Genomic DNA, 23,898 nt, shown 5'->3' with positions numbered 1-23,898 from the left:
AGAAAGTGTCTGCTGGTTCACCTTCCATTGTGGTGCATCACCATGGCAATTCATGCCATAGTGCCATGGCAACCTGCTCCAGAGCAGATAAGGCAACACTAGTTGTCTAATCTGCTCCAGACACCTAGAAAGCTTTTATTTAAACGTGTCAGTTCTCTTAGAACATTTAAAATAAAAGACCATGTGTCAGGAAGAAAGGTTGAAAATACGCTTGTTTTTAACATGTTTATCATTTTATTTTCTTGCATATTTTGCATTAGTTTGAAGCGATGTTTGTGCATATCCTCAGAAATTTGCAAAATACAATGTGCGTGTAACTGGGGCAGTGCAGGGATCAATTTCACTGGATGTAAAGTTCATAAACAATACATGGCACAGTTGAATTACAGGCTTTTATGTACCATCTATGATACCCCTGTTGATGTTTTGCCAAATTGCCTAAATTAACCAAATGCTAACCTGCTTGATTGTCGCAATGTTTATTGTTTTATTATCACCCAACAACTTCAGCAACTCGATCCGATTGGAATTCCCTAATGTGCCCCCTAGATGAATCCTCTGGAAACAGGTGTAATACACAAGCATCAGAACAATCACGCTCATGACAGAGCCTGTTGAAATTCAGACGATGCTGTTTGGCTTTAACTTAGAACAGTGGTGGGGAACCTTGGCTGTTGGATTCATTTAATAAATGAAGCCGTCAGCCTATCTGCACAGTGACGCATTAATTTAAATCAGGTGTGTTGGAGCAGGGAAACATCTAAAGCTTGCAGGACTGCGGCCCCCAAGGACCAGTGATTGAGAAGCATCTTCATAAGGTCACAAAGGGAAGGAAATGCTTATGTATTTTAAAAAGAGACTGATTACTCTAAATTTTGTTCCTAAAAATAGCTTGGTTGAAACTGTGTCAAAATACAGTTCCCTGAATTTATAAATAGGTAAATACAAGTTTTTATATGTTCTCACATTGTCGTGGAGGAGTTTTTGTTCTCTTTTACCAGATTAAACACGGAGAAGATGATGCTGCAAACAGGTGGAACAAACTGACATTGGAGACTAAACCAAACCAAATGTAGACACTTTAAGTTAAAAAAAATCTCTTCTCATGCGCCTATGTATGAGATCTACACTGTTTCTTTAACTTATGTAGACTGTTACTTGATTTTCATCACTTTAATTTAGTTTTTGTATGATTCTATTATGACTTTTTGCACACCCTTTTAATTATGTTTTAATAATGTTGCACTGTTTGTGTTTCTCTTTATGTTTTATTATGAAGTTACTTTAGTTCATCATGACTGACAAGCATTTGTTCATAAACAGCTGTCTAACCATCTCTCCATAGCATTTTAATCAGGCTGAGGTTTGGACTTTGACTGGACCATGGCAACACATCGATGGGATGGTCCAGATGCTGTGTAATTGTACTGTCATGAACTTTAATATTTAACAGGGTAACTGAGGTTTATAGAGTTATTGGGATTTTTGCTCAAGCACAGCTCGAGGAGCAATCTCTCATAAACATTTAACGTGCTATCTGAGGCCTGTAGAGTGTGAAATGTAGCTCTTGGGATTTTTGCAGTTGATTTGAGCATTACACAGTCTGAACTTGGGATAAACCTGCTGGGATGTCCAATCCTAGGAAGACTGACAACTTTCTCGAACATTTTCTGGTTTTGAATGATCTTTCTCACTGTAAAATGATGGACTTTAAATTATTTGGAAATGTCCTTATAAATATGGCTGTGCAATTTGATTAGATTCAACAATGTGTTACATCATCTAGGTCTGCACAATTATGGCAAAAATGATAATCACGATTATTTTGATTGAAACTGAGATCTCGATTTTAACACTATCTATCTATCTATCTATCTATCTATCTATCAAGAGAGAGAGAGAGAGAGAGAGAGAAAGGCAGCCAGTGTGACATTTGAAGCCTTATCTGTGGTAATACAGACTGGTTTCTTTCCTCCCAGTTCCCACGTAGCTATTGTTTTTCTGAGACCAGCAGCTATGTTTTCTCAGTGTAATCTGGAAAAAATTAGTCTGGAGACATTTCGTTTTCACGCTTAAATCCGTGTCAATGAAATGTAGCGTGACATTTATATTCGGCTCTATGGTGTTGCTTGTTGCAGCCGATAGATCACACCATACATGCAAGCAGCAGAAGTTTATATACATTACTATAATCGATTCTGTTCTGTTTCTACATCGATGCAGAATGGCCCGCCTCACAATGCATCATAGAAATGATTAAAGTCAACATCCCTACTTAATAACCCTATATAGACTGATCGGCAGACACAGTTGCTTTTCTAAAATCATTGTTGATAATCCTTGTTTAGTTGATGGTACCAGTGAATTTCAAAAATGTTTGCTTTTACAAAGGCACACACACTCACTGATCGTCAGGGCAAGGCAAGGCAAATTTATTTGTATAGCACATTTCATGTACAAAACAATTCAAAGTGCTTTACATAAAACATAAAAACATTACAGCAAGGTGCAGGGAAAAAAAAAACACAAAGATTAAAAAAGATAAAATTTATTACATAAAAACAGCAGGAAAAAGCTCAGATAACGAAATAAAGTTAAGTTAATTAAGAACATTTAATTAGTAGCATATGGCTGCTACTTACCCTCTCAATCGCCTGCAAGAAGTAAGGCTGTATTTTGGTTTAATTTTTGTTAAATAATGACATGGTGCAATATGTCTTCTGCTGTTGGTAAGAACTACATGATTTTTTTTCCCCATTATGTTCTGATGGTCTCAAATACACGACTGTAAATAAGGTCAATTTAACTGGTTTAAGACATATTTTTGCATACTGCTTATAGGAAAATTCCCATTATTTATATAGAAATAGCGGCTATGCACACTTAACCTGCATGAAATGTAAATAAATTGTTTGCAAACCTGTGCTGAGCTTAAGGGAGATGCACTGTTTAGAGGCCAATATGTGTAAGAAGCACCCTGATATTCACAAGGTTGTTCCTCATTTCATGCTGTTCCACTTTGATTGGTTTTCTGTCACAGCAGGTTGCCTCGTCTGTGCAATAAGGTGGGTCAAACACAGAAACTGGTTCCAACAGACTAATGAATTTCATAAATCTGTCCATTATCAATGCCATGCATGCTTCTGTATAAACTTTGAAACTTATTAACTTTTACTCATTTTCTCAACTTGACCTTATACAACACAGGCAGCATAAGCCATAACACACACATAAGATTATTTTTATCTCCCACTACATTCCTCTAAATGTTTACTTTCCATCATTAGCCAATCAAGGGTGCACCCCCACAAAGTGGAGAGCATTATGGGAACATATCCACAATGTTAGTTACCAACAGTTTAGACTGCAGTCACACTGGGTGTCCTTGAGCCTATATAAGCCATCAAATGCTAGAATTTTAACTTCATATACCAATTCTTTCCAGCACAACTTCACCTATGAGATCTGATCCACTTCACAGCACCCTAGTAATATTGGGCTAACAAATGCACAAAAAAGATCAAATCTGAATTGAAGAGTTTGTAGATTAGCATCAGATGATTTGATCAATTTTTTCCATGGCAAACATTTATGAGAAATTATATATATATAAAACAAAAATACAGCTATGTTTAAGGCAATGCCTATCCCATCCCACTTCTCCACTGATACTTGTACTATTAAATCAATACTATCATATATCCAATTTTAAAGGGTCTACTAAGGTAAAAAAAAAACTAAATGAGTTTAAAATCTGCAGGTTCAAGTGAAGTTGGTTTGTTGTGATGCTGCTATAAAAAGCAAAACCAATTATTACACATAAGGTTTAGAAAATTAGTTTGAAACCTTTTAATACCAAATCTGTCCAGTCAAATTTAACTAGAACCAACAGCTAGAGTTCAGATGCACATTACAGAAGGTTGCACGAAAAAACGGAAATTCTTGCTTTTAAATTCAGCCTATGTACAGATCATGCAAACAACACAACTTTACATTTTTTACAAGGCTAAGCTAATTTTCTGCTAGTTATAACTTTATATTCCACATAAAGGGTCAGAGTTTTTCTTAATTAAAGATGAATAAAACCCAATTAAAGCCCTGTTCTACTTGCAATGGGACGGCTAATCAAAAGAATATAATTTATTCTACTTCTCATACACAAAGTGCTGATTACAAGAATTGAGCAAGTACAAAATGTTAATTATTATACAGATAATTATCACAAGTGATGTGATTAAAGATAGTTAATTTTTCTGTAGGCAATTGGAAACAATCAAAAAAATTTTTTTTGAAAAATCAAAAAAAGAAATTGTTCTATAAACTTCAGAAAACTTGTTAGTTTATATTCTATTATCTAGGATGTACTACCTGCTTGTGTTTGTACTACCAGTCAAGAACGGATGGAAAAGTCAGTGGAAAAAGAAAAAAAAAACTCAGAGGAGCACAGCTCACAGGGAATTTAAAGTTTCATAGATAAATGTGAGTGAATGATAAATATGGTAACGTGGCAACTCAAAATTAGAATGAGAGCAAACAGATTTAATTATTAAACTTAAATAGTCAGAAATGATGTCCGCTAAACACTTATAAAACACTTTACACGATCAGTTAAAGCAGCGGCTAAATATAGACAAAACTTCTAATTTTAAACTTCATTTAAATATTACTTTGCAATTCAATTTAAGTATGACACATTCTTAATTAATCAATCTACATAGCCTGCACACTTCAGTCCACATCACTATGTTGGCTGCTAACCACCAAGAAAACCCCAAAAGGAGAAAAAAAAGACAAATATTATGACCTGTCAGCAGATTGAGAAAATAATGGAGCAGAAATAAAGGAGAGAATGACTATAAGAGAGCAAAGAAAGAGACAAAAACTGAACTCATGTTATCTTCTTAAACTCTTGAAGTAGGCGAGAGTAATATGGAAGTGGTTTGGATTCTGTAAAAATGATGAAGAACAGATGAATGCAACATGCAAACTTTGCTGTCAGTTAGTAATAAGCAAAATGAAAAACACAACTAATTTCATTAAAAGTTATCACATACATTTGGTTTTTGAAATCATGCATGGCACTGCACCTTAACCCCTTAAGCCAGAGATAGGCAACTCCAACTGTAGCATTCCTAAACATAAAACTGCTCTGCACAATCAAGCCTTATCCTGTAAAGACTGTTACACACTGCGTTTGATACTGTAGATCACAGAATCCTGTTGCACAGGCTGGAAAACTGGGTTGGACTTTCTGGAGCGGTCCTTCACTGGTTCAGGTCCTATTTAGAAGGCCGGAGTTATTTTGTTACGATCGGCAGCTGTGAATCTGAACGAGTGGCCATGACTTGTGGAGCCCCCAGGGGTCAGTCCTTGGACCTCTTCTGTTCAACTTGTATATGCTCCCTTTGGGTAAAATATTACAGAACTATAGCATTAATTATCAAAGTTACGCAGATGATCACCTCTGTCACCAGACGACTGCAGTCCAATAGACTTATTGCGTCAGTGTCTGGAGCAAATAAACACCTGGATGAGGGAGAATTTTCTGCAATTAAATGAAGACAAAACTGAAATTATTCTATTTGATAGCAAAGAGAAGAGGGTCAGCATTGGTAAACACCTGGAGACTCGGGCTCTTAAAATCACCGACCAAGTTCGTAACCTTGGAGTGTTGATGGACTCAGACCTGACTTTCAGCAGCCACATCAAAGCTGTCACTAAGAAGCTTTTTACCAGCTCAGAAACATCAACAGAATTAAAAGTTTAGTCTCCCAGAAAGACCAAGAGAAACTCATCCATGCATTCAAAATGCTGCTGCTGGAGTTTTAACCCGGACTAAGAGATCTGAACACATCACACCAGTTTTGAAAACTTTACACTGGCTTCCAGTCAGTCACAAAATAGATTTTAAAACCCTTCTGCTTGTTTACAAATCCCAAAATGGTTGAGGCCCAGAATACATCTGTTATATGTTCAGAGAATATAAACCTAGCAGAGCTCTTAGATCCAAAGACTCTGGTCAACTAGTCCAGACCAGAGTCCAGACTAAACATGGAGAAGCAGCATTTAGCTGTTATGCTGCAAACAAGTGGAACAAACTGCCAGTGGAGATTAAGCTTTCACCAAATGTACAGAATTTGTGAAAGCAAACAAAGAAATATATAAGATGTGTTTTGTGTGAGAGATCCGATAACATGTAATCATAAACTGAACAATCACAAGGGAGTACTACCGCGTAACCATGCTGCATAGCAGGGGTGCATGTCAGGTCTGGAAGAGGTGTGTATTAAGCCTCCGTGGACCTACGAGGAGCCTATGGCAGTGATGCCATAACCAAGCATATGCTGACGCCATGAAAAATAGAGGACAGCAGCCCAGGCCATCTATGAATTAGTAAAGAAATGTTAGTAAATGTAATGAAGAACTGTGGAAAAATAGAAGCTAAAAGGGTGAACCTTGGCAGTTGTACAGATGCTTTAATGTCACATTAGTAAATATCTGAGGACCCCATCAGCCGATTTTGATGATGAACACCTCTATCAACCAAAGTCAGGAGAGTTGTGGGATAGCCCCCAAATTCAGCCTTAGAAAAACCATTAAGGTCCATAAAGAAGTGAACTCCGAGATGGTACATAGAAGGAGTACTACTTCACTATAAAAATCCCCTTTATCTTCATGGAAACTACAAGGACCTTCAGGGCCTGTGCATCTTGACACAGTATGAGTTTTTATCTTTGTTTCTGTGTATTTTAATGTTTGCACTGTATCATGTAAAAGATGCCAAGGAGAATATAGTTTAGACTTGTATTGAAATTTCCAGACTTGTATGTCAACCAACTGTATTTTTATCACTATAAAAGGGAGTTTGTTTTTTTCTTTTCCGCTGTCGCCCACCCTCACCCATGCTCTGGGTGAGGGACTAAATCAAAGACATGACCCGATGCAATCCATTGGTTTCCTTGGATAGACCATTATTTTGTATGAATTGGCTTGTATGGATACAGGTATTATAAATTGGAGTAATGCTGATTTGTTTTAAATGGATCACTTTGAACTGACTTGAGTTAAACTGTCAAGTGCCATCAGATGGCTTTGTGGTGAATTACCCCCATACAAAGAAAACTGAATTCTTTATATCACCTTGTAAAGGAAAGATACATAACCCTAAAGGATCACCATGAAACTTGAAACCACGGCATTTGCCCAATTAGACAATACCCCCCAAACTAATCACTCTCATCAGCTTCAAATCAATATCTTGGTCGGTGCTAATCAACAAACGTTTAGTAAGCTAAAGCGTTTGAAACACTGAGAACTGCTCGTATGTGAAAGGCAAGGTTTGTCAAGGTCATTTTAACATGAAATGTCACATTTAGCATTCAGAGGCACTACTGTGCACCAGTAGCTGTTATAAAGACAAGAAAAAAAAGGAAAAATGTAAGAAAAATAATAAGCTACAGAAACCACTGTCGCAGTGTCAAACAGATCTGTCTTGTCAGAGCACATGGCATTTCTGAGATATGCACATGTCCCATGGCACTGGAGCCCTGATTCACCCATTCTGACAATATCAGATGCCAAAAGCAAGCGCCAACATCATTAAGGAGTATTTACAAGTAAACAGATGACAGGATTCTCATAGTGGCTGGAGGGGAGATGGAGGGCAGTAGCAGAGCTTAGAATCGTAAGACCTAAGCTTGACACAAGCTTAGAACTGTTATTTTTCCACATCCTTGTTTCCTTTTCACTTTACCCAGCAGGTTGACAGCTGATGCTAACAGCCTGCATCTGTGCCAATTCCTGACTCCATGGGGTTCCGTTAAACAAAAGAATTTGACACTGCTGAACTCATGGTGGGCTACACAACACCAGAGAAACAAACAGGATAAAGCCTTTAAAAAGTCATTAAATCTTACATGTACATATATACATATATATATGAGAAAGAGAGAGAGAATCCACAGAAAGCGTAGGAGAACTAAATGTATGTTGGAACATTACAATCAGTGTTGATCAATACTGGTTAGGAAGCAGACAACTTTAAAAGCTTTAAACAGCAGTGGGTTTATAGTTTTTCTTTGTTTGCAGCCCTAAACGCCAGCGAGCAGCTGCCCACAGACTGTGACTGTCTGACTTCTTAAATTAGGTGAATTCATTATGTATCTCAGTGTATCAACTCTATTTTTGCTGCTAAGAAACAGAGAAACAAGTCCTAAATACGGCTGCTAAATATATTTTTGAGGGATTGTTTCGTATGTTGTAAAATGTCAGTTAAATTAGTAGCAATATTTTCCAAAAATATAGACTGTGATTCCTCACAAAAGACTTTTTTTTTTTTTATTTTAAGTTAATAATTTTAAAATAAACAGATAAGACAACACAACGTTCGTTAAATCAGTATTCTCAATATTAACGTCTCTCTTCCAGACACCATAGGGTGCTTTGGTCCAACAGTACGTGAGAGCAATCATCTGGATGCAGCATAATCAATTTTGCAATCAGTGATTGTCCTGCTGAGTAGGAGGTTGTATGTGAGTAACGTGAATTTCACTAAATAATAGTGAGTCATTTAAAGGTCTTGTAATTAAAAAGCTCTGCATAGAATTTTAAATCGAAGTGACGCAAACAGTAAAATAGAGATTTATTATAATTAGGTATACTCTTACCACACACTTTAGGTCCACCTGTTCAACTGCTTGTTAACACAAATATCTAGGAAGTCAAATAAGCACTGGTTCCAGCCAAGGTCTGCAGATAGCTTATAACGTCTGCAGATAACGTCAAATGTTTAATCTATTGCTACTGATCTCATAAAATATGGAATAAGGTAGAATGTAACAATGAATAGATAGATAGATGGATGGATGGATGGATGGATGGATGGATGGATGGATAGATGGATAGATGGATAGATGGATAGATGGATAGATAGATAGATAGATATGTGTGTATATAAATCCACAGTACATCTCTATCTTAAATTGTTCAGAAAGCAGATAAATCAAGATTAGCTGATTTAATTCATCAAGGTGGTGTAAGATCTCTTGAACTTTATCACTCCACAATCAGGCATCGTAAAAATTAATTTACTGTCAAAGTGTGTTAAACTGTTTCAGGATCTTGCTACGGAGTCCTGTCTATCTGCTGTGTAAATCCTAGAGCTTTAGGCGATTTATCCACATTAAATGCTTCAGTTCTTCCAGTTTCTCTATTTTTGCCAGCAGTGCATAATGCCTCACCAATTGCAGCTTTCATGTGGCAAATAGACCTTTTGATTGATATGATAGACATACACATGAATCAAGTTGATTGCTCCACAGTGAAGATGTACTTTATGAAACGAACATGACTTTGTGGTAACTTCTACCCACCATATGAGGGCAAAACAGATCATCCATGTTTACATCCCATTAGCTATACAATCCTACTATCTATGCACTAGTTTACACATGCAGATTAAACTATAATGAACCTGTGGGTTTTGCTTATATTGTGAATTTTTTCATGTGAGTGTTCTAAATTTATTCAGTTTCTAAAACCTCTATTCAATTCCACACTGGTCATTTAATTTTAATCTGAAATTTTCTTTTTCCTTTATCCTGCCTTTCAGGTTTCAGGAGCAACATTTAAAGCAATCTACCTTTTCCCATCTCATCTCTCTCTTCCCATCCTCATCAGTCACGTTCCTTGGTTGCCACTTTTATGCCCGCATTTGTTATCATCTCTGAGCTAATCTTTCTCATTTTGCGCTTCAACCGTCATGTAATGGAAGCGTTGTCCTTAACAGTGTAGTAGTTTCTTATTTCTGAGCTCAAGTCGTCAAGCGAACATTTCAGTGCTGGTAATTTAGCTGCTTTCCAGATAATTACACAGTGAAACTATGGTACATGTGTTCTGTGATTCATGCATTGATTCCCTCTTGGCTGTTTACCACTTTTAAAGCCTTGTGAACATGCAACACCAAATTCAGCTCTCAATCCATGTCAATCATAGCTGAAATAAAAAAGCTACAGCCAACATAGGAAGTCTAAAGTCATGCTCGCTGTTTTTACCAGTGAAAAAAAACTGATTCACCGAATAACTTTTGCACATTTGACCCCTTTTAAGCTGAAGCAGGTGCAGTGCTGCTTCATAGCCAGAAGTTAATGATGAACCAGATATGTGCATTTTGACTGGCTTAGGATAAGCACCAAGCCAGAAAAATTAGAATCAAATAAACAACTCTGTGGGCTCATCCTGATAAAAGACACTTTTATCTGGAGCTTCAGCAGTGGCTTGATAATTGCTGGTATTCATGTATTGTCACATCTTCCTACTAGTTATGTATAGCATGCAGTGGTGCAGAGCTACTATGTCTATGGCATAGGCCATGCAGGTGGCCGCCTAGTGTGCCACATGCTGGAGGAGGGTCAAAAATAAAAAAGAAAAAAAATAATAATAGCTAAAGAAAAATAAATGCATGAAAAGAGTCCCGATTGTCGACATTTCCTTGTACTGTGTCTTGAAAATAAAAGGAGAATAGATACAGAATAATATTAACAATACCCCCCAGCCCTACTTGTTTCTCATTGTTTGTTTGAGCTGGTGGGACCCTGTCCTCTTCCTTTCAATACAAGAATGGGGAAGGACAAGTTATGGTGGGGCGCGTCTAAGGTAGAGGTTAATTTTGACTAGCATCAACTTGTCCAAGCTCAGGAAGGGCTTTCAGAAAGTTTAGAGAAGAGGAGGAAGAAAAGACCCCACTGAAACAGTAATCTCGCCCAGGGCACCAGTGTGGCTAGGGCCGGCTCTGTAGTGGTGGTCAACCAGACACAATGTAGACCAGAGTGTGTGTGGACTGGGAGACAGCCACAGTTTTAGGACCGCAGTATCAGGACTGTTATGTGTGACTTTTATGGAATTTCCAGTGTACAGATACCAAGCTGGGATTGGTATGTCTTCCATCAGCCCTTTAGGGATTGGATGCTGGAGGCTGGAAAGACTATAAAGACCTGGACTGAGGACAAAGGAGTCACTCATCTTTCTCTCCTCCCAACCAGCAAAACCTTGGTTACACCTTTGCAGTCCAGCAGTACCCATGTATGGTTCTTTAGGAGCTTGTAGCGGTGGGCTGCTATTTTCTCATCTCCTTCTATCTTCTGTTTTTAGGCACGTTGCTTGTATTTTCTTTTCTTTTGGTATAGGTTATCTCCTGCTTTTAAGGTAGTTTTGTTTAGTTTGTTATTTTGGCTTTGGCTCAGCGTTACGATAACTCCTTCCAGCTTTGTAAATCCATATTTTTTTGTCAATAAAACTTAACTATTTATTCCCCACCAAGTCTTTGTAACTGCTTGAAACTTGAGAAAAAATTGTAATTTTCATGTTGTGTCTCGGCCACCCCTAGACAGGACTTTCTTTTTCTCAATATCTACTTCATAAACTATTGATATACCAACGGTACAAGTAATAGCGTTCATGCTTTGTACTCCAAGAGAATGGCAACCTCGCCTTGTACTGTTATCCTATGCCTAACCAATTTGGCACGTTAACAACGTGAAATGTCACGGCAATGTTTAAAAATTGTAGAAATGACGTACAAAAAGTGCTCTAAGTAACATAAATCAAATCTCAAGCCATAGCTTTTATCACACCGCGAGCCATTATCAAAGCGCTTTGATAAGTCCATTTACCATTTACCATACCATAATTATAGCTACTTTTCACTATGTTCCAGTTTGTAAAAGACTTCATTTTCACTCTAAAACCATGAAATAATGATTTTCTAACATGAAAATCGATTCTAGAACATAAAAATTGGTATCAGTAGTATCACATCACTATTGGAAAAGTCCTTAAATATGTTTGACATTTTGATCCAATTGGTGGGTCATAGCCTATAAAAGCTAATTAGCTAGCTAGTTAATAACTACAATATTTTCTCTTTTAACTGGTAGGTTAGGTTTTCTCTACTCTGGGTTACCTCCAAAATGTTTAGCTAATTAAAGACATTGTTTGCTACCAAAAGAGCTTGTGTATATATATTTTTATTAATGATTTATAGACTGAGATATGTTTTTCCAGATGGGGCAAACAGGGACAAATAGTATCTTTTTTCTTAGACTATGCAGCAACTTTGTATGCAAAAAAAATCCCTCTTTTTTGGTGCAGCAACAGTACAAATCTCTGTGGACACACACATCAATAATCATTCCTCACTGTTTTTGAAATATTTACATTTCATTTACATTATGCAAACAGACACTTACACAATGTTCTTAGAAATGACCAACAATTAAAACAACCAGAAGCTACGCAGAAAAGCTTCCACCAAGCATCGAGGGAAACATTAATATTTTGCCTGCTTCTCCTTAAAAAACAAAAACACAGAAAAGAGGGAGAAACAAAATGAAGGAAAATAAAAGGAAAAACTCATCCACTCAGCACATTAGCTGCTTCTCAAACAAACAACCAACCACAATGTAAGTAAAAAAAGTAGGAGATTATGTTGAGCATCCGGGTGAACAGCAAATGTTATTCAGTCTGCATGTAGAGCAGCCTGCTCCAGATGCTCATTTATGAGAAAGCTTGACTTTGTATTCTCCAGCACTGTGAAGCCAATCATCAAAGCCCACAGAAGATTTTTTTTTTTTACAAATCAATGAAGAAAACTACCAGAATTAAGCAAGAAACTGCTCCAGAATACATGAGTAAAGACCCAACTAGGGGCCTATGCAAGGCAAGTTTATAGTGCAACAATATGTAGCTCTAAAAAGAACTAATACAGTTGTGGAGTATTTAAAAAACTGCTGATCTACCGGGATTTTTACACACAACCAACTCTAGAGTTTACAGAGACTGGTCTGAAAAGAGAAAATATCCGGTGAGCAGCAGTTGTCTGGACCAGAATGTCTTGATGATGTCAGAGGTCAGAGGATAATGGGCAGACTGGTTGGAGATGATAGTAAATAAATAGGAACTGATTCCAACCAAGTTCTGCAGAACAGCATCTCTGAACACACAACACGTCCAACCTTGAAGCAGCTGGACCACAGCAGCAGAAGACCACACCGGGTTCCTCCTGTCAGCTAAGAACAGGAAACTGAGGCTACAATTCACACACACTCACCAACACTGGACAATAGAAGATGGAGAAACGTTGCTGGTCTGATGAGTCTCCATTTCAGCTCTAATTCAAGTGCTTGGATCAGAATTTGTTGTAAACATGAAAACATGGATCCATCCCGACTTGTATCAATGGTTCAAGCTGCTGGTGGTGTAATGGTATGGGGGATATTTTCTTGGCCCACTTTGGGTCCCTTAGTACCAACATGACCTGGTTTAACAACCACATCCTACCTGAGTATTGTTGCTGACCATGTGCATCCCTTTATGACCACAGTAGCATCTTCTGATGCTACTTCCAGCAGGATAATGCATCATGTCACAAAGCTCAGATCACCTCCACCTGCTTTCTAGAACATGACAATGAGTTCACTGGACTCAATGGCCTCCACAGTCACCAGGGGCCTCAAGCATAAAATTGTCCGTAGCAAAGTAAACTACAGGTGGCGTCTACAGCGCAAAAAGGAAATGCAGTGCACTTCAACTTTCAGATTTATAAAACCGTCCGCACTCACGTCCCACGCCTGTTTCCATTTTTAAATCAGAATCAACTCTAAAGCAGGCACACATGAAGGAACGCCTTCCCATGCCCACATGGTGGCTATAAATGGTCAGGTGGACACATGTAATACATATTCATCACATCATTTCCACGATGGCTCGGGAGGGGAAAAGAGGGAAGAAGTGGAATTTTTTGGGGTGTGAGACAGACATCCTGATAGACAACACTAAAAAACGCAAAAAGGTTTCATTTGCAGGGCACGGCGTGGGCATGACTTGTGTCAGAAAGGTAGAACAGTGGTAGCAGATGGGAGATGCTGTCATTGCAGTATCAGAAGGGAAGACACAACACCTTCCACTTGGTGCCTTAGGCAAGACACTACAGCCCATTTAGAGAAAATCATCTGCTAAATTACAGTAATGATGCCGATAATGTAGTCTTTTGTTTTAATGTATTAAAGTCTTTTGTTTTAATGTATAAAATAAATATGTACAGACACATCTGAGATTGGTAGCTGTTTATTTAGTGTTAAATAATATTTCTTTATAGTTCCTAGGTGTTCAGACTGGTCCGGCTAAGGCTAGAGACTCGCAGCACTGCAGCAACTGTGTCCTGCAGGTGCATAGCTACACGATCACTGCTATTAACAATGTGACCAAGCAGCTGTGGGAAATGGAGACTGTCTTATGGAAATTGGGACAACAGTTACAAAAGGACTGTGTAAGAATAAATAAGGAAATCCACTTCTTGTGTGTTGCATCACTTCTAGACGCTCCAGTCTGTCCCACTCTGCTGGATCTCAGAATAAATGACCGAAGCTTACTTTTTGCATTTTCTTTTACTGACTGGTAAATTCTGGCAGCAGACTCTCCACCTCATCATCACTGATTTTATTCTGGACCATTGGTGTCGCAGTTTCCCATTGTCCCAGATTTTGTGTGTACACCATGGTCAGAGTTTGCGTGGAGGTAGGAACAGTCTCCCACCAAGTTTGGTTTTTATAAATCCCAAAAGTTGACTATATTTGGCGTACGCCGGTTTTTCTGCCTACGCCAGTTTCATAAGTTAGGCCCTTGATCTCAATCCAATAGAGCAGCTTTGGGATGTGGTGGAATGGGAGATTCTCATCATGGATGTGCAGCAACTGTGTGATGCTGTCATGTCAATATGGAGCAAAATCCCTGAGGAATGCTTCCAACCACGAATTAAAGCAGTTCTGAAGGAAAAGAGTCCAACCCGGTCCTAGATGTACTCAATAAAGTGATTGCTGAGCTCAAAATGTCTCTTCCTGCAGTGGTCAAATAACAAATGTAGATTAAATACATTTGCTTGCTGAGCATTTAGCAGTTAACCATCACAATGCTTTTTTATTTTATTGAGAATTAGAAAGCAGTGCCTTCACATTATGCTTCAAGGGTCTCAGAAATGCATTGAAACATCTATTATGGCAACAGATGTTGCAAAATACCTCTGAGACCCTTGAAGCATAACTTGTAATTTAGAAATGCAAATGTTGTCTAAATTTAGAATTAACTCCCCGAATTAAATGAAAGAAATGGGAGCATGAAAAGGAATGATGTACGGAAAAATGGTTGTTATTCTGGCTATTTTGGCTCTAAGGATTTTCTGTACAACAAATATTTTCTTTTCTCTCCTCAGAGTCCTGATTGAGTCTCTGGGAAATTAATAAATAAGTTTTTACACAAGATTTTATGGCACAGTTCCCTGAATATATGTCAGACTGTAAAACACTGACCTCCTTAGAGCTTTTGCTCTTTTGCAGAGTTTATTGTTCCCTTGCCCAGTTTCATATTTACAGTTTCACATATTCTCATCTCAAAGTTGTACAGTCCTGCTGGTGTTTAGTGTCAGAAAAACAAAGAATTATAGCACTGAGAAAGCACATCCAGGGTGCATTATTGAAGGAGAATGTTTTCTTCCACCAAAGATAGACTCTATATTATACTGCTATTTCTCAGCCAGGCTCTTGGTAGTGTGTAAGTCAAGGCTAAGCATGTCGTTCAATCTTTGAATACAAATTTGATCTGAAACATTCAGTCAGTGGAACTGTTGTAGTTTCTGGAAATATGAAGACATTGACAAAGTAAGAGCTGTAGAGTCTGCAAAAAATGCAAAACATCATGTCTTAAGACTGAAATATAGCAGAGAGAAACGTATAACAGTATGACATGAACAAAGTATAGTCAGGGGAAAAAGAAAATACTTTTTTTTTTATTAAAAAATTTACGAATTTGAATCAGGAATCATTGTAACTTATCAGGTCTTAAAATTACATGCATCTTTGTGTTACGTTAGGTAAATAGATCTCTTGTAAATGAGACTGTTTGTCTCAATGGGATTACCAAATGACCACACACACACACACACACAAAAAAAGAAAAACAAAGTTAAGGCAACTATCAACATACCTCTGGAGACGGCAGGGGCAGTGTTAAGCTTTATAGCTCACTTTTTTTTTTTTTTTTTGGGCGTGAATCATCTGAACTGCGGCAGTTCTTCATGTTTCATTGATGATGCAGGAAAAATCAAGGTTACCAGGATAGACATGAACTACTCCACTACTGCATCTCCACCAGATCCCTTACCTCACTGAACCACACAGTGCATGGACAAGAATTGATTGGATGCTCAAGGTGTGGCCTACTGAGTAGCTTTTTTTTTTATTTATTTATTTTTTTGTCTTGGGATGTGTGGACATGGCCTGATTTTAACAAGCACACAGGCACTGTACAGTCAAAACCTCACAGACCCCTGTGCTGTTTGGAGACCCCCTGAGGGGTCAGGGACCTCAAGTTGGGAACCACTGATATAAACAACACATGACATATTACACAGTGTAGTTTTCTCAGTAAAGCCTAATTTATGCAATATGTTAAATATGCATAAAGACAGAGCCTACACTGTCCATCTACTGTGTACTTTTGGTGCATATTTCAGTCTGTTTTCAGAGAGCTTATGGATGCGTAGCCAGACATAGCAAATAGAGAGCTACCCCTGGAGACGGCAGGGGCAGTGTTGAGCTTTATAGCTCACATGCAACCATCACCAGGTTTCCTAATGCTAATATTTTAATCCTGCTATTTAAATTGAAATTCTGAACTCAGAAGTGAATTCTGAACTCTGCACTGCCCTCTAGTGAATGTATTGCCCAACAACCATGCCGACATAAAACACGTATGGGAGGCCTGACCAAATGCAGACAGAAAATATAAAAAAACTAAGTACATCATTAAGGTTTCCATAAGAATTAAGAGGATAAGTAGCAGTCAAGTTATGCCAATCAAATGCACTTAATGTGTAAGCACCTCCATAAAAGCATAGGTTTTGGGAGGTGTGTACTACAATGCCACTAAGGAAGACATTAGCAATGATCTTAGAGAAGTAACTGTTGCTGCACATCAATCTGAGAAGGGTTAGCAGGTAATTCCCAAACTATGTGGTATGTGCAATGAGAAAGATTATTTCTAGATAAAGACCCCAGCAAGTTCAGTCCAAGTTCAGACATTGTAATTCTCATTGTAATGAGACCAAGCTGGGGATGTTTTGTCAGAATAAACAGCATAGTCACCTCATACCAACTGTCAAGCACAGTGGTGGAGGGTTGATGATTTGGGCTTGTACTGCTGCCACAGGACCTGGACACCTTGCAGTCATTGAGTCAACCATACCTGATGTGGATACCAGAGTATTCTAGAGTCAAATGTGAAGCAATTTGTCTGACATGTAACAGATTTGCTGCTTTGATCCCAAACACAGAATGAAATCCACAGCGTGGCTGAAAAAGAAACAATCCAGCAACTGTGAAGTCAAGTCACTGAAAAACAAATTTACAGTTAGTATAGTACCATCATTGTCTTTAAATGTATCATTAAAAATTACAAGACATGATCTGGTATCGCAAATATATGGGTCAATTAAGATACAATATGTATTCATATTTGGTTTAGAACTTAATAATTTTGGGCTTAAACCTAGTTTTTTTCCACTACAGACAGCTTTGTCATGCTTTGAGGATCACTGTGGCTTGAGGGATTTTCAGGCTACCCTGAACAACAACAAGCGATGTGTTTTCCAGCTTTCTTTGAACTGTCTTGGAATAAACACTGCACATAGTTTTTTCTGCATTGAGTTTTGCATTTGTATCACTGAATATGAACCCAAATATTCCCAAAGGTGTTGGCCTGTATCTCCACTGACAAACAGCATCTTTCCCAGTCCAGCAACAGATTACAGTAATAAAAATACCTCAGTGTCAGTTTGATAGAAAAAGGAGCATGTGTTTTAGACATAACTGATTATTTTACCTTTGGGATTTATAACTGTCAGGATATACCCCAAGTCTGGATTTATACATAGCAACTGATACTCACACCAAAGAAGATAAGCGCATTGCACCAGTGATTGGAAATCAACAGATCTGTCACCGGTAATCTTGTGTGCATGAGCTTGCATGGTCTTTCTTTTTTTCTCTCTCTCTCTCTAACACAGCTAAATGAATGCTCCTTGCATTCCTTCATGAGCCTTGTATCTCACATCCACTCAATGCAACAGTGTGAAACAGACTTGTGAATTTAATTATTTAGATGAAATAGCAAACACTTGTTATAGAAAGGTTGACAGCAAGTAAAACAAAATATGTGTTCATTAGAATTTCCTCAGACTGAGAAGCTTAACCAGAACCATGCAAATAAACCTTCTTCCTCTACCTTATTTCCACATTTTTAACGTATTTGTATGAAATGAGTTACACACACTGAATTTCCTGTATTCACGCTCAAGCAAATCCAGTCATTGCTGAGGTGTGATTCTTTACCTTCGTTCCAATTTGATGTAATTATAATTCTATATTAGCAACATGAATGTATGATTAATGATTGATCTAAAAGTCTTTATTGTCTAATTATGACATAATTGAGTTTAGCTAGTTTTTCGGTCAGAAACACAATCAAATCTGTCTTAAATCTTTTTTTATTAAGTGGTTTAACAGAAATCTGAAAACTGTCTCTATTACAAAGGAAAGCTGCATCTTTTTAATATCAGTGTTAAAGTGACGCACTTCAGTATTGTTCACCAAGCTTTGCACAAAAGGTAGGAAATTTATTTTTGATTTATTATTCTTCCCCTTTAATAATACCAAGTGGTGCTGTATTATACATCAATGGAAAGCCTGATATGTCTTCTTTAAAACGAAGTTTAACTTGGAAGGTTTGTGCTTCTGTGGAATGAGCAACATAGCTAAATGTGTGGCTAGTGCCCAAAGAAATGTGACAGAATTCCCAACAATATACATCAGAAGGATGGTGATCCCATATCTCCAGAATCTAGGACCTAACTCCGTCTTCCAGGATGACAGCATTCTCCCCCACAAAGCCAGGATTTTTTTTTCCTGTCTTTATCCTTGTGCTGCTTCCTGCATTTGATATTTCACATTTTATTGTCAACACTGATCTTATTGTATGCCTTTTTAATAGTTCAAGTATTTTTAACTAATTATTGTTTAAATAGTCTATTTTCATTTTAAAGGCTAACCAGGGACAGGGGTTGCACATTAGCCTTGGCTAGAAGCCTGTATGCATGGCATTTACTTTGTATAATTTTATGAAGCAGTGTTTTATGCATCCCTGTTAAATAAACTTGTAAATAAATAAATAAATACTCTCCTGGCTGTGTTCTTTATGCTTGTAGAGGCATTTACACAGATATTTAATATCTTTTCTTATATTCTGTGTTGTGAAGCAGACTTTCCAAGCAGCATGAGTCTCATCCAGTTTGTGCTTTCCAGGAGGTTTATAATGTCTGACATGCACCCACATGTTCGCTTACAAAACATCACAAGCGTTTTATTCTTTTAAGCTGCTGAGCTCTTAATTCCTTTGTCAGGTTGACCAACATCAGTTTAGCTAATTATTCCACTTATATCTGAGTCCACAGACCTGCTTATATAACTCCTTCCTAAATGGGGTTTTACAGAAATTAGATATAATGAAAGAACTTAAATTTGTTGCCTTGATACCAACTAATAATCTTAATGTGACAGTTCTGTGTAGGCTGTTCAGTAATGTATTAAGATTAACTAGTTAATCAGCCAGTTATCTGTATAGTAAGGTAAGGCTAATTTATTTTTACAGCACATTTCATACATAAAGCAGCCCATGTGCTGTGTGACTTACAGCTTGGTGTGATCTAATCAGTCACCTGTTAATAATTATTATTATTTCTCAGTCCATTGCCACACCATGCATGCATTTTTTATTTTTTTTTATTAAATTTTTTTGTCAGTCGGTAAATGCATACAGCGACACAGCCACAGACTTCCTGGCAAGCATGTCTCTGCTCTGGAAAATATTCTCCAAGAGTAAAAACAAACCCAAAGCTTGCTCTTTGTAAAACATGTAAGAGGGGAAAAGGGTATATAGTTTGGCTGGAAATGTAAAGAAAAAAAAACGGAAGAAATTTCAAAGATATCTTGTAACAAGCAAGTTTTCCTTTATTTCTGAATAAATAAAACAATGTGATTGTTCGTCATGAACCATGACATCATCATTGGGAAAAGACTGGGTTCATCCAAACTGCAGAGCAATATGCTGTCAGTGCTCATACACATGCTGTACTGGTAGGCTAAATTTATGTGAGCTCATATTGTATCCTTACATTGTCTGCATATAATGCTTATCTTGGAAAATCGTAGGTTATAATGGAGCCTGGTGGCCAGAGCCAGAGTGGTGTTTGTCTGAAATTAGCCTTTGTAAAGACGTGTTTATGTTTAAGTGATTGCTCTGGACCTGCTGTACATTTGATGATAATCTAAAGAGATTTTCTGTTCCTCTACTTTTATCAGCTGCTACATCAGTACAGAACCTCTGTGATTCACTGTTTTGAGATGACTATAGAGGAGAAAAAAAGGTTTAAGGCTTAAAATGTTGTTCATAAAGGGGATTATACTCATTCCTGCTTTACTGGATTTTGAAAAGGTCAGTATATCCAGGAACTTTAAGCGTTTTATCTTTTGTGGATTTCCTGTGACAAAGAGACAAGATTCTGTAGCCTGGTGCAGTTTTGGAGGAAAAGTTACTTTTGGTCAGTATCTTCGTGCAGTTAAATGCTGAATTAAAACAACCATTAGAAAATGTTATTTAATGGATTTATGAAACTTATTAAAAAGAAATCTGGAAGCAACCTAAATCTGGATCAGCAGAGCCATTAACATCCATGTTGGATGAAATTTAGAACAAATAAAGTTTTGACGCCTTCACTGTATTAGACCATTTTAAAACAGAAACAACTCGGTGTAATGCAGTTATGATAACACTCATCATTTTAGCTGCATCACATCCAGGCATCACCATCCATCTGGCAGTAACATGGCAACGCAATGCCCCTAGAGACCTTGGAGACCTCTGACACAGCTTTTTCATGTTTTCAGTTCTGTGTACTGAATGAACTTGAGCCCATCACAAGTGGCATGGACATAATTGTGTGAAACATAATACCCTATGAAAAGCCACATGGTCCCATTACATAAGATTATGTTTACTGACAAATCCCACAGCTATACGAGGCTTTGCAAGTTCATTCACTGTGTTTCAGCACATGAATAAATAAAAGAGCATCTCATAGTCATCCAAATGGTTTAGCAGACAACCATATGGGGCCAGAAAGTGGCATGCATTATGAGCTCTCCCAAGGTGCCATGCTGAGCAGTCATCCTGCACAAGGTCACATCAATAGGCCAAACTGTAGCTTTCACTGCCATTAACTGAACTGAACTCCAGGAATTAGTCTGGAGTTCAAAATAATATGTTGGAGCCGCCATCCTCTAGCTTATCTCTTTATGCAAACATGGAATTTATGAAGTACTGTGAAACACCTTGAGTTGTCTTTCATTTCATCATATATTTTTCAGGGAATTTACAAAAAAAAAAGTAAAAAAAAAAAAAAAAGAATGTCATTAATAAGCCACAACAGAAAATAAATGTATTTTTATAGACCTATACACAATAAGTTAGCTTTACCTTTTCCAGAGAGATGAAAAGTAGACAGGGAAGATCCAGTAAACTATTAGAATTAGTTTATTCACACTTGAAAAGTTCATTCATTCATTCATTCATTCCCTGTACCGTTGGGTCCATTACGGGTCACGGATAAGCTGGAGACTATTCCAACATTAACAGGTTAGAAGCAGGGTACACCCTGGACAGGTCACCAGTCCATTGCAGGGCCAACACATAGGGGACAAACAACCATTCACACTCGCACACACTCCTAGGGAGAATTAAGAATCATCAATTAACCTAACAAGCATGTCTTTGGACGGTGGGAGGAAGCCGGAGTACCCGGAGAGAACCCACGCATACATGGGGAGAACATGCCCGTGTATGTATCAGTTTGATTAAAATGAACCCAGTCTTACGCTCTATTAGCGTCAGTAATTTGAGGAAGACCTAGCACTCATGCAAGTCCAAACATCCAACAATCATGCTGCATGAAAAGCTAACACCGCTGCTATGATTAGAACAATGAGGTTAACTCAAAATAAAGGATTACAAACTGTATGCTTGTGTGGCTTTAAGCCTGGTACACATAAAGATTATCGGGCTGTTTTTGTCCCAGTTTTGCCTCTTCCCGACCAAGGATGGCAAACGCCTGATTATCGTGGGTCTTATCAGATTTTTCTGTACAATTATCATTTGGTCTGAGGTGTATTACGAGCAGATTGGTCCCGATAATCCGCTTCGAAACGGGTCGTAGCTGAGAATCGGAAATATTGAACATGTTCAATATTTACGACCCGATATCTTCATATGTGTGAGGAACGCCAACGACTCCTGAATTGTGACTGTGTGGATGGTGACGTGGCACAGTATGCAGCCAATCAGAGAGCGAGATGGTTGGGGAACAATGAAGTAAATAAAGTCCGTGTTCACGCCGTCTTCAGTCTGTTGGTTTTTTTTAGTTCTGGATTTCTTTGGACAATAGTCCGAAGACCACCATCATTCCCTCGTCCTATATATCCTCTTCCATGCTGTGTGTTGTGTTTTCCGGCTGTTACTATGTTTCTTCTTCTTCTTCATTTTTTGACGGTTGTTGCTATGGTTCTTCTTCTACGTTTTTGTTAGATCACGTTTGGTCATGTGAGATGCCCGGCTCGGAGGACTAGATTGTATATTAGTTGCAGGACAGGATGGTTATGTGTGTGTTGCTCTGTGATTAGATTATCGTAGCATAACAGTTCTCATTACAGTTTGAACAGAAATAAAATAAATTAAAAAAAAGAATAGCAACATAACTTCATATTGACTTCTAATGAGTTTGAAAGTCAAAATTTGGTTTGAACATCTTGTAGACCAGATAGACTATCAGACCTGCACAGCTGTAAATGAAACCCTATGTCTGACACAGGTAATGTAGCTTTTAAAGTTTTATAATACTCAGAATACTAAAACTATCAAAACAACCAGCGGCTATGTGGTCCTGTAAGCAGCCTAGGACTCAGCGCTCAGAAAGAAGGAGAGGCCTATGAGGACAAAGAAAAGCATTCTCATAGGTAAAAGGTTTCCTCGGTTCATCTAATCAAGAAATGGCAGTTTAACGGGAATGGTGAAGGTCAAATGGTGGTTTGGATGCCAACAAAACTTTACGATGCAACTATTTGTAGGATTTTTTTTAAAAAAACAACAAAACCAAAAGACCTTCAGAAGTGCTCATCAGTGTGATCACACCTCAAAATTTCATTATGCTTGCCTAGTGACACTAAAGATCTTGAATCCCGAATGTCCCTCAGCTATGGATACAAAGCAAATTCAACATGTTGAACCAGCCAAAGGAAAAAAAAAAATCATGGGGTCTAACCAAGCAAATTAGATTCAAAAGAAAAGGTTGACAAAAAGTTATAGATCCCTCAGAGGGCCGATCGTTGGCTCGGTGTGTTACAGCCTTTTAAATCAAGTTGGTGTAACAATAAATTTAAATGTAATAAGAGAACATCTACATGGACTCATGCTCTGGTATAGCTGCTGATCTGTTCTTATAGGCACATTTGTGTGTTGTGTACTCAGGGCATCTAGTTTTAACATCAGAAGCATGCATAAATAATCAATTACATAAGCTGAAGCAGTGTCATTCATTCATTTAGATTGTGTCCTTATTTATGCTCAGACCAACAGACTATAAACATTGATTTTTAACCACATTTCATGGAAAGAATTTACTGTAGGTACTAAATCTTACATAATATTACTATCTTAGAAAAATAGAATCCTTTTTATGGCTACTCC

General features: G+C 37.8%; 1 protein-coding gene and 1 long non-coding RNA gene across 3 annotated transcripts in view; one reads left to right on the top strand and one right to left on the bottom strand.

Moving 5' to 3' along the window:
* LOC121632520 (zinc transporter ZIP11-like) overlaps nucleotides 1-23,898 on the bottom strand; it is a 210,756-nt gene that overhangs the window by 172,677 nt on the left and 14,181 nt on the right. The gene's annotated exons all lie outside the window — the stretch shown is intronic.
* On the top strand, nucleotides 8,058-22,340 carry LOC121632522. Its single transcript, XR_006008919.1, has 4 exons — nucleotides 8,058-8,070; nucleotides 12,584-12,587; nucleotides 13,888-13,891; nucleotides 22,195-22,340. It is a non-coding gene; the product is annotated as an uncharacterized LOC121632522 (long non-coding RNA).

The sequence above is a fragment of the Melanotaenia boesemani genome, chromosome 21, assembly GCF_017639745.1.
Source record: "Melanotaenia boesemani isolate fMelBoe1 chromosome 21, fMelBoe1.pri, whole genome shotgun sequence".
Classification (NCBI taxonomy): Eukaryota; Metazoa; Chordata; class Actinopteri; order Atheriniformes; family Melanotaeniidae; genus Melanotaenia; species Melanotaenia boesemani.
This window is presented reverse-complemented; position numbering and strand designations above follow the sequence as displayed.